Source organism: Miniopterus natalensis, chromosome 3 (assembly GCF_054644295.1).
Source record: "Miniopterus natalensis isolate mMinNat1 chromosome 3, mMinNat1.hap1, whole genome shotgun sequence".
Lineage (NCBI taxonomy): Eukaryota > Metazoa > Chordata > Mammalia > Chiroptera > Miniopteridae > Miniopterus > Miniopterus natalensis.
The window spans coordinates 835868-846704 of NC_142083.1; positions in this window are offsets into that span (position 1 = coordinate 835868).

Below are 10837 nucleotides of genomic sequence, written 5' to 3' on the forward strand. Positions count from 1 at the left end.
GGGATCTCATTAGTGTCACCCACGGGGAAACCTGGGGGTCTCCTGGGGGACATTGCTGAGGACGCAGATGGGTCACCGGAGCAGCCAGAGCGACTTCTTGGTGTGAAGCAAGCAGGACACAGGAAGGCACAAAGGGTCCCAAAGGCAGCCAGTCGGGTTGGGCGAGTTCTCCGGGCTGTTCCGGGAGAGGTTAGTGCTGACCGGGGCGGCATGTCACCCCAGACGTCCTTCGGCCGCCTGTCCTGGGCGCAGGGTGAGGGGCCCGCCGGCTCCCCAGGTGGCCCCAGTCGGTGGCAGGGACCCAGCTCTCCTCACCTTTGTCCTTCCCTCCGCCCACCTCTCTCTCACGCCGTTACCTTGGCAAATACGCTTCGGGCGCTGATTTAAACGCCCAGCTTTTCCTCGGTATTTAGCATTTCTGCATCTCACCCCGTGAAAGCTGTGCCGGCCCAGGCCATGGGGTTGGGTGTCGGTAACATTCCCATTTCCCATCTCTTGCCTTCGTTCCCGTGACGAGCTCCCCTTCCCAGGCCCAAGATTTCTGTTGGAGGAAGAGCAGCATTGTGGGGGCTCCCTGATCCCCCGAGGGTTTTACTCTGTTCTGCCCCCTGGGAGGCTACGGGAATTACTCAGAGGGGACGGCACCCGAACCTGGGTAAACCCTGAGCAGCTGCCCTGGAGACGCAGCCGGTGACACAGGCCCCGGTCTCCGGATGCGGCAAATGCAGGCTGCGTGGTCTCAGGCGGGCCAGCTCCGTGCGAGTTGCAAACTGACAGCTTTGACTAAATCCTGCGGCTAACTCGCTGGCCTTGCTAACTCACACGTTTTTATCCTGGATTCTTGCAGTCAGTAGATATTTCCAGCTCGTCTACTCCACGTAGGCACCGGGGACATAGGAAGGGATGAGCCTCCCTTTCTGTGCTGGGGGAGCTCGTGGTCCACTGGGGGAGGCGTAGCCAGAAAGAATTATTCTCAAACTTGGCAGGGGTCCGGGGGCAGGGCTCTGCCTGGGAAAACAACCTGCCTTCTGGTTTGGAAAAGCCCCCAGTGGGCAGATTTCATACAAAGATGAGCCTCCGGCATGGCCAGGAGGGGTGATCGGAGGCACTTCCTTTGGGTCCAGGACAGGGGCCAGGCGACGTCGTGGTCAAGATAAAGGCCATCGCGCACGTCTGAGAGTCAGTCGGTGAAAATCCACGGCGACCCCGCGGGGGAGGGCGGGCCTGAGGGCGTCTTGCCCTGCGTGGGCATGGTCTTGCCTCACCCTTCCTCACCCAGACTCTGGCCCTGGTTCCAGGAAAACTTTATTTTAAAAATTTGCCAATTTAAATAAATGAACAAACCAAATAGAAACTGATTCATAGACCCAGAGAACAGACAGATGGGTGCCAGAGGGCAGGGGTGGGGGGGATGAAAAGGCCCAGGGGTTGCCCTGGCCGGTGTGGCTCAGCGGTTGGAGCGTCGGCCTGCAGACCGAGGGGTCTCAGTCTGACTCCGGCCAAGGGCACGTACCTGGGTTGTGGGCTCGGCCACGTGCGAGAGGCAACCAATCGCTGTCTCTCTCGCATGGTGTCTCCCTCCCTCCCTCTCTCCCACCCCTCACCTTCCACTCTCTCTGAAAAGCAACGGAAAAAATATCCTCGGGTGAGAATTAACATAAAAATTAGAAAAAAATGGTGAGGGGACTGAGAACTATGGATCGGCAGCTACAGAGCAGCCTCTGGACGTTCAGTGGGGGAATGCGGTCAGTCTTATTGTGATAACTGTGGCTGGTGCCAGGCGGGTCCTGGAGATATCGGGGGGACCCTCTGTGAGGTGCCCGACCGCTGTGCTGTGCGCCTGAAGCCAAGACAGAATAATACCGAAGCCAACTGTAATTGAAAAATGAAATTTAAAAATTTTTGCCAATTTGATTTTTAGAAATTACTGCATTAAACTATCTAAAGGTTTAGACGAAGGTGAGTGCAACAGAGTTCGGGGTTTGGAGGGCTGTCCTCGGAGGGAGAAGGGGGCACCCCTGAGGGGGACGGGCCCCGGGGGTGGGGGTGCGCTCACTGAGGAGCCCCCCGTGGGGAAGACGGTGGGGCCGCGGTCACCCCGCCTGCCCTCAGACGTCGACCCATCCGATAACCTCGGTTCCTGCTGACTCGTGGAAGGGAAGGAAGCGGGGTGTGTCCGGGGCGGGAGGAAGTGGGGGGGCCGCGGAGGACCAGGCCAGATGCGGCGGGTCCAGCTCGGGGAGGCCGGCTCCCTGGGCCCTGTTAGAGGAGCTGGACGGGTGGGGGTCCTGCCTGCAGCCTTGGGCTCCGCGCGCCCGGCTGGCGACACCGTGGGGAGGAGGGAGCCCTAGGCGCAGGCGGGGGTCCGGGCCTGTCAGTGATCAGGTGACTGTGATGGGTTTGTGCCCCCAGGTCCACCCACCACCCTTCTCCCGCTTCCTCCCGGGAGGCCGCCCTCCACGGGCCCCACCACGGGCCCTTTGCCCCCAGCTTCCCGGGGTTTGTTCAATGAGGAGCTGCAGCGGGCTCCTGGAGGGAGGGAGGAGGGTGAACGGGCTGGTTCACCCCTCGGCTGACCCGCCGCTCCTTCCAGCGCCCTCGCACCCCTCCCGCTGTCCCTTCAGGCCGGGGTGCTGACCGAGCCCCCGCCCCCCCCCGGGCGTGCGCCCTCCCCTGTGGGTTCCTGCTTTGTGAACAGTCCCCTGGGCGGTGAACTCGCTCCAGTATTAGAAGGGGCCGCCGTCCCCGCGGAGACCCTGGCTGCGCAGGTGGGAAGGACTCAGGCGGGCGGCGGGGAGCAGCTCCCTGCCCCGTGGAGGGGAGGAGGGTGGGCGTGGAGCTGAGTCCTGCGGGACGAGACACGTCTGGTCTGTGCGGGCCGAGCCCAGCCGCTGCGTGGCCGCGAGAGCCAGCGAGTGTCGGGGGACACGGGGGGCTCTGAACGGCCCAGGGGGGCTCCCACGGGGAGGCAGCGACCACCCCGCTCCCGCAAGCCCTGCGGAGAATCTGCTGCTTCGTCCAGACTCCCGCAGGGTCGGCGGTGCTCTGAGTTCACATGCGGCCCCGGTTTCCTCTGAGGTTACGTGAGGAAGGCCCGATCTGCTCGCAGGCCGCTCCTCTCCGGGCAGCGAGTCACCTTGAAGCACTGAAGGCCCTTGCACCACACAGGCGCACTGTGGGCTTAAAAAAAAAGCTCCAGTGATTCTGTATCTCCGTGTCACGCCTTTCGGCTGCTTTGCTTGCTGAATTTTAAAAATCACCACTAACGACCCTGGCTACAGACACATCCGTGTTTCAGGATCGCTGAGTGATAGGTTTTTGGTTGGTGGTTTTCTTTTCTTTCTGTTTTAATGGGAAGGAAGACTGACTTTCCCCTGGCGGGAAGGGCGGGTGGGGGTGGGAACGGTGCCTGGGGCTCCGCCCGAGGGCAGCCCCCGAAACCCGGCCAGGAGGGGCTCCCCAGGAGGGGCAGCAGCAGTGATGCCCGAGCTCATTTCATGCTGGGCTTTCTCTCCCGGTTTCCAGCCCCTCAGTGCGGCTCTGACGCAACACGGCCCTGTGCTGGTGGCCACCGAGGGAAGGCGGGCAGGAAGAGCACGTGGGGGACAAAGGGCTGCGAGGAGGGGGCACGAGGGCGGAGCTAACTGGGGCCCCCCGAGCAGGGCTTGGAGGGACAGGTGACTGGCAGCCTCCAGGAGAGCAGCCTGGGGCCGTCCCAGGAGGCACTGAGCCGGGCACTGGGCACCCCGCGTTCCGGGCACCACGCTTGTGTGTGAAGGGAGGGCTGGGGGCTCAGGTGATGTGTCCCCGAGAGGAAGGAGTCGGAGGACAGGGAGGGCGGGCGCGTGGGGACACTTGGGTGGGCCGGTCCTGGCGTCAGAACTGAACGAGGGAAGTGATGTCTTTTTTGGTTAATTCTCACCCAAGGATTTTTTCCCCAGAGAGTGGAAGGGAGGGGGGAGGGGGAGAGAGACATCGAGGTGAGGGGGGCACATCGGTTCGTGGCCTCCCCCGCGCAGCCCCGGGCATGGAGCCTGCAACCCGGCTGCGTGCCCCTGACTGGGAATCGAACCCAGGACCCTTCGGTCTGCCGGCCGACACACTGACCGCTGAGCCACACCGGCCAGGGCAAGGGAAGTCATATTTTATCAGAGCACTTCCTGCAGAATCATGGAGAACGGGACACGAGCGTTCGAACAGGGTTTGTGGAGAGGGGCAAACCACTTCTAAAAGGTAAATTTCCTCTTAATTTTATTTTTAAAATTTCATTGCGATATGATTGCCATGACGTCGTATTAGTTTCTGGTGCGCCACGTAACGACTCGATAGCATCTCCCCGCAAGGCCGAGCGTGGGAAGGTGCGTTACGACCGTCTGACTCTTTGTAACAGGACCTGACGGGAAAGGGATTAATATTCCGACCAGCTTGAGCTCTGAGAGTAACCGAACTCCTTGGGCTTCCCTCCTGGCTGCTCATTTCATGACGAGACAAGTTCAGATCATGAACTTAGCTGGGACTCTTTTTTCTCACTGAAGTTTTTTCCCAGTAGAAACCCCCAAATAAGTGCCTTATTTGTTCCCATGTTATTATCTAACCCATTTTTCAGCTCACACTCAGCCTCTGTTGGACACGGTGCTGGGGAACGGCGCAGGGAAAGCATTGGCTGGAGACGCACTCACGTCTTCCACGTGACTTGGCCGAAGCCGTTTCTGCGTCTGAGCTGGGAAGCTGCCACACTCAGGGCTGCCTTCACTTAATATTCCAATCTGCTTTGCAAAAACTCGGCTGTGGGACTCAGCTAGTTTCTGCAGATCGTTTAGAGAGTCGCTCCTGTTTTTCTCTGGGAAGTTAAAAATAGTGTCTCTTAGGGCAGGGCTTAAAGACCCCAGGAAAACGCAGAGGTAACATTTCGATGTGGCTTTTATTGTCACGTGGATTTCGTAGGCTTTCATTCCAGAATATGTCTTAGAAAGGAGCACGTAGGATTCTGGCAAGAAGGCCGTTTTGATTAAAAAAATAACCTTCTTGAAAGATCAGCGACCCGTCACCTAACGCACGGTTAGGTTAAATGGCCATTGCTTCAGCGGCACCCGTAGGAGCTTATGTTTGCAAAGCAGGAGAAACAATGCCGAGCACCCATCCAAAACCGACACAAGGAAGCGCCCGGATACTTCCTGGTGTCCAGCAACGAGGCGTCTTCTCCGGTGAGGTGCCTCCGGGCTGAGGTCTTGGGCCGTGGCCTGGTTTTGTTGTGTGGACACGGCCTCGGCCAGGCACGGCCAGGTCTCTGACCGTGGTGTCAGGGCTCTTTGTCTGAGTTTGTCGGTTTTGCCTCCACTCTTATTAGTGATTTGAACAAAGATATAGAGGTCATATTTGGATGTTTACAGTTTACATAAATTTGGGAGGTTCTCCTAAAGGAATCGGTATTCCTAAAAAATCTCCACGTGTTAGATGGATGGACTGAAACTCAGGGGATAAAGTTGAATAAGATATGAATATTAGATTGTAGGCTAAAAAAACACAATTGCCCTGGCCAGTGTGGCTCAGCTGGCTGGGCATTGTCCGGTGCACCAAAAAGCCACTGGACCAGTTCCCAGTCGGGGCACATGCCCAGGTCACAGGTTCTGTCCCCGGTTGGGGTGCATTTGGGAGGCAACTGATGGATGTTTCTCTCTCTCTTTCCCTTTCTCTCTTTCTAAAATCAATAAAAACATATTTAAAAACAACAAACGCCCCCACAACAATTGACTGGAGGCGATTGCCGTAAGAGAGCTGATGGAAAACTCTCATGAGTTTATTACCAGGAAGCCCAGTGGGCACAGTGGGCATCGGCTCCGAGGGCGCGTTCAGGAGACTCCTCCTGGCCAGGACGTTAATGGGCCAAACCTCAGCTGAGCCCCTACCTTCAAAGGGGTTCAAGAAAACCCAAGCGTGTCTGCAGACAGCTCACCAGGGGCAAACACCACACAGCTGCCCTGGACAGGAAACTGCTGCAGGAACTGCAGACATGAGCCAGCCCAGCGAGGAAAAGGTCAGGGGGAGGCACGAGCGATTGCCGGGTGGACACTTTCGTCTGAAGGGCCAGGATTTCCTGGAACCGGAGTGCCCAGCCTTGGGCAAGACCAGGAGCAGTGCCTGGACATTGCAGGGAAGTCCTCTGGGGGTTGACCCAAGAAGGAATTATCCAGCAAATAAGACTTGTCCAAACGTGGGATGACGTGAATGGGAGAAGAGGCCCCGGTCCTGGAGCACAGGGCCAGACGCCAGCCTCTGGGAGGGGCTCTGGAGGGACCGACGGGGGCTGCACTCGGTCCCCCTTCAGATGCCGTCCGTCGTGAGTCAGCGGAGTTTGTCCCCACAGCTGTCCTTTCTCCCCACCGTCCCGGCAGCTGCTCTGGGAAACAGGCTCACACGCCTTCCACCACAATATTAATTACTTGCAAGGCTGACGTCTGGAGCCCAGAGAAATCTGTACTTCAGCAAAGTTCCCACAGACAGGCATGTTCCCCAACCTCCAGACAGGGGAGGTGTCCTAAGAATGGGCATTTTCACGGGCAGTAACCGGCTCCTGCAGGGAGAGGTGTGGGCAAGGGTCAGCTTGCATCTTTATATTTTTAGGTTTTTTTTTTTAAAAGCCTCACCTGAGGATATTTTTTCCATTGCTTTTCAGAGAGAGTGGAAGGGGGAGAGGGAGAGGGAGAGGGAGAGAGAGAGACATCGGTTGGTTGCCTCCTGCAGGCGTCTGGACCAGGGCCGGACACGAAGCCCGCAACCGAGGTACGTGCCCCTGGCTGGATTCGAACCCAGGACCCTTCAGTCCATAGGCCAGTGCTCCAGCCACTGAGCCAAACCCTGCTAGGGCTCAGCTTGCATCTCTTCAATCAAAACATAGCGGGAGCCTCAGTCCTGTAGGAGCCGTGCCGGGGACAACGCTGGCCTGTCTCCCCAGGGTGACGCCTGCTAGCTAGTGGCACAGGAGAGACACATTCATGTCCACTGTCCTCTCCCGTTGCTCTGGAATTAAGCGGTCAGTAGAAACGGTAGCCGTGTCCTGGTGTTTGATGAGAATTTGTAGCCATCGCTGCCCACTCTGGTCCCTTATCTCAGCCGAGGAAGTGTCCATAGGGAGGGGTGTTTGAACGTAGACGACCACAGACCGTCCGCCTTAGAGGAAGAAGACGGGTGCCCCCCTGTCTTCTCTCGCCAGCCATCGGGCGAGGTGTCTGAGCCGCAGGGAGGCAGGGGGCCAAGTATTTTTGGGGTGAAGAGCCACTGCCCCAGGAGCTGGGAGAGAGACCTGGGAGGGAGGAGAGAACTGAGGCGTGTTTTCCTCTCCCATCCGGAGGCTCCCAGGGACCCCCTTCTGAATTCAGTGTCCCCTCGTGGGTGGGTCTCTGCAGAGACGTGCAGGGCCCGTGGAGTCCCGAGGAGGCCACAGCTGTGGGGCTCTTAGGAGATGAGTGTGTCTCCCGGCCCTTGTTCCTCCCACAAACGGCCCATTCAGGGAGAGGGGAAGGGAGGCACCCCGGCTGGCCCTGGGGTCCCTCAATGGGGCTCTGTTCTGGCCTGGGCGGGGGCCAGCGGACCCCACGCTGCCTGTTAGAGCCCCATTCTCCCCGAGGCAGCGGCTGGAGAGGCCGGAGCAGCTGAGGCTCCGGGAAGGTGCTTCTCTTGTTCTCACAAGGCCCGGCTGAGCCAGAGGAAGCTGCGCCCTTTTCTCTGATTCTGCAGTTTGGTCCATTTACATCCCGAGCGTTTCCTCTCTCACTGTTTCACGGCTCAAGACCCTAAACTGATGGGCTTTTCCTCTCTCCCCCAGCTCAGCTGAGACTTAGAAACGGTGTCAGGTGGTTCTGCTTTGCACCCGTCCCCGGGGGCAGCCCCTCAGAGGTGCCCCCGAGGATCCTGCTGTTCGCGGTCACTCTGGAGCCCCGGAGGGGTCACAGTGTCTTGAGTGGAGATGAGTGGGGCGTGGGAGACGGCAGAGTCCTGCACGCCCACCGGGAGGCGTGTGCCCTCCTGCCTGCCCAGCACCCACACTTTCTGGGAACAACACCTCGATTTTCCTTTGAGAGCCACGCCTTGTATGCTCAGCCCGTGGGCACTGGTGGAGTTGACCTGACCTTGGTTTAGTGGTGGCCACAGCTCTCCGGCCAGCCCTCTACCCTTCTGCCTCTGGGTAGTTGGGACCCAGATTGGGCCACATCAGAGTCAATCCTGAGAGATTTGCGGGAAGTATTGGGAAAGAGGCTATTTTCACCGAGGTTGCTTATGAATTGGGAGCTGTGGTGACAGCTTTGCTACCACGTGAGGAGAGTCTGAGTGAGAATATAGGCCAAAGGGACAGACCCCGGATGACATAGGATGTAGGCTGGATCGAGCCGTGCCTGAAGCCAGCCTCCCAGCCCTTCAGCTGTGCTGACCAGAACATTCCCTTTTGGTTCTTTATCTCATCTGAGTTGAGGTTCTGTTAGCTCAACTCCTTTAGTTAGTTGCAAGTAAGAAAGTCCTTACAATTACCGAACTTTTTCCTGTTTGCTGCTCCCTGCTCAGGCCACCCCTCTTCACTTACTTGCTACAGTGTCTTGCAATGGCCCCAAATGGTACCAGAGCTAAGGGGCACTAACACCGTCCAGAATTCCAGCCCCGATGGAAAAAGTTGCCTGAAGCAGCCACAGCCGAGCAGGGAGACTGTTGCGATGCAGCGAAATGCGGCAGCTTCCACGGGCCTGCGGAGGGCTGGCCGTTCTTAGCAGGACGAACAAGCGAGTTCTTATCTTAGCAGGACGAACAAGGGCTCACAGAAGGGGAGATGCTTGAGGTGCATCGTCAGGGATGAACAGAGCTCTTTCAGCTGAGAAAAGTGCGGGAAAATCAGGCCAGTCTGGGCCCGGAGGGAGCAGTCGACTGTAGACTGTTATCTGGCTTAAAACGCTGTCTCCTGCGGGCAGAGTGGGCAGCCTGGCTGTGGGGTTAGCACGGCCTGGCTGGTGTGCCACGCTGTCTGGAACCCAGAGCAAGGGCCACACCGTCCCCTTCCACCCTTTCCAAGTGAGCAAAGGTGCGTGACACCCCCTTGCTGGTGAGCAGGGCCACCAGGAGCTGCAGTCAGCTGTGGCTGACTCTGCGTCCCGGGTCCAGGCTCCGCTGTGTCGGGGGGGGGGGGGCTGTTGTGGGGAGCCAGCGACACCCGTAGCCCAGCACCTGCCCTGCTTCATGGTCAAAGCTAGAATTGTGTGCCCGCAAAATAAATCAGTTGTCCGGTGGTCCCCCGACTTCCTCTTTAGCCTTCGTGGCTTTGTAACTGCATTAGAAGCCGTGACGCGTACATACAAACAGCGAACACAATTCGAAAGATGCCGCAAGGCCGCACGCGGTCTGCAGCCGCCTCCCGGCTGTGAGGGTTAGCCTGGCCCAGCGGTGGTCGCTGTGGGCGCCAGCGTCCACGGGAGACTCGACAGAGGCGTCCTGGCGGAAAGGAACTGGGCTCTGACGGAGAAGCAGAAACTGGGTGGGGGACAAACACGAAAACTGCGCGGACGTCTGGGCCTCAGACCTCAGTGCGATCTCAGGGCGTGCGCGGCCCTGTGACTCACTCCTGAAGTGAGCCCTGAGGTCCCTCTGAAACACGTGGGCCCACGAGCGAAGGGAAAGGTCTTGGCACCAGGCCCTTGGGTTTTGCCAAACCCGAATGTTGTGCTTGGAGCCCTCCTCTGCCCCCTCGGCCACAAGAATTCCCCCGTCCCCATCCCATGCCCACATCAAGCGTGTTTCCAGGTCTTCTGGGAGGCCACGCGCGGAGCTGCCAGCTGTCTGATGCTGCTTCAGGGGAGCAGGGCGAGACTGGGGTTCAGGCAGTGGACGTTTCTTGGGGAAAGCGTTGGCCCGGGGTGTGGGTGGACAGCCCCTGGAGCCCCCGCAGCAGGGTTCCCACGGGGAGCCTTGGCCAGGGCGCTGGGGGACAGCCCCTGGCCCCCCGAGCTGCAGGAGTGGACGAGAGGTGGGGTGGACAGAGCTCTCTCCGTTACACAGATTCAAGGGCCTTCCTACCTGCCGGTCAAGCTGACGGTGCCACCAGAAGGCCACCAGGCTTAAGAGCTCTCATTTCCGCGGCTACCGACTCCGCCAGTGCTGGTTTCTCGTTTCATGGCTTAGGCGTAAAATGAGTCATCGCTGCCTTTTAAAAACTGAGTACAAGCTCTCGGAATTGCGTTAACTGGGTGACTAGCCGTTTACCGCGACCTGCAGCCCGACACCGGCCTGGCTGGGGACGGTCGGGGGGGAGAGGGAGCCTGCTGCCTGCCTGTCGGGGTGGGAGGCAGCCGCGGCTACAGAGGCTGCCTGAGCCACGCGCCACGCACCACGCGCCACGCGCCACGCGGGTTGGCCAGGCGCCGGGGCGAGACCAGAGCCCTGCGGCTTCGAGCAGCTTGTAGGAGGGGCTGGAACACCCGAGGGGATGAGCGCCGGGGACTGTGGTCTGCAGCTCGGGACCCTCGGGCTCCACTCGATGGGCGTGAGGCTTCCCCCTCTATTTCAATGGCGTTTAAAAGTAGGGGGCCTCCTATTTCTAGGAGAGACGGGGGCTCCACAGCCGCCATCCTGGGGACGTCCGAGGCCGTATGGCTTTGTCGTCTAGCCCAGCCCTCCATTCTACCGAGCCACCGGTTAGGTTGATTTCTTCTGAGTCAGCAAAGGCCAGCGTGTGGCCGGAGAGCGAGCGTGTGAATAGAGGGCGGGGCCTGCAGCTGGGGGGATGCACCCAGGAGGCTGGGGGCGCAGGGACCCTACGAGCAGGTGAGGGTCCCGCAGAGAGAAGCAGCGCGTCCCCACC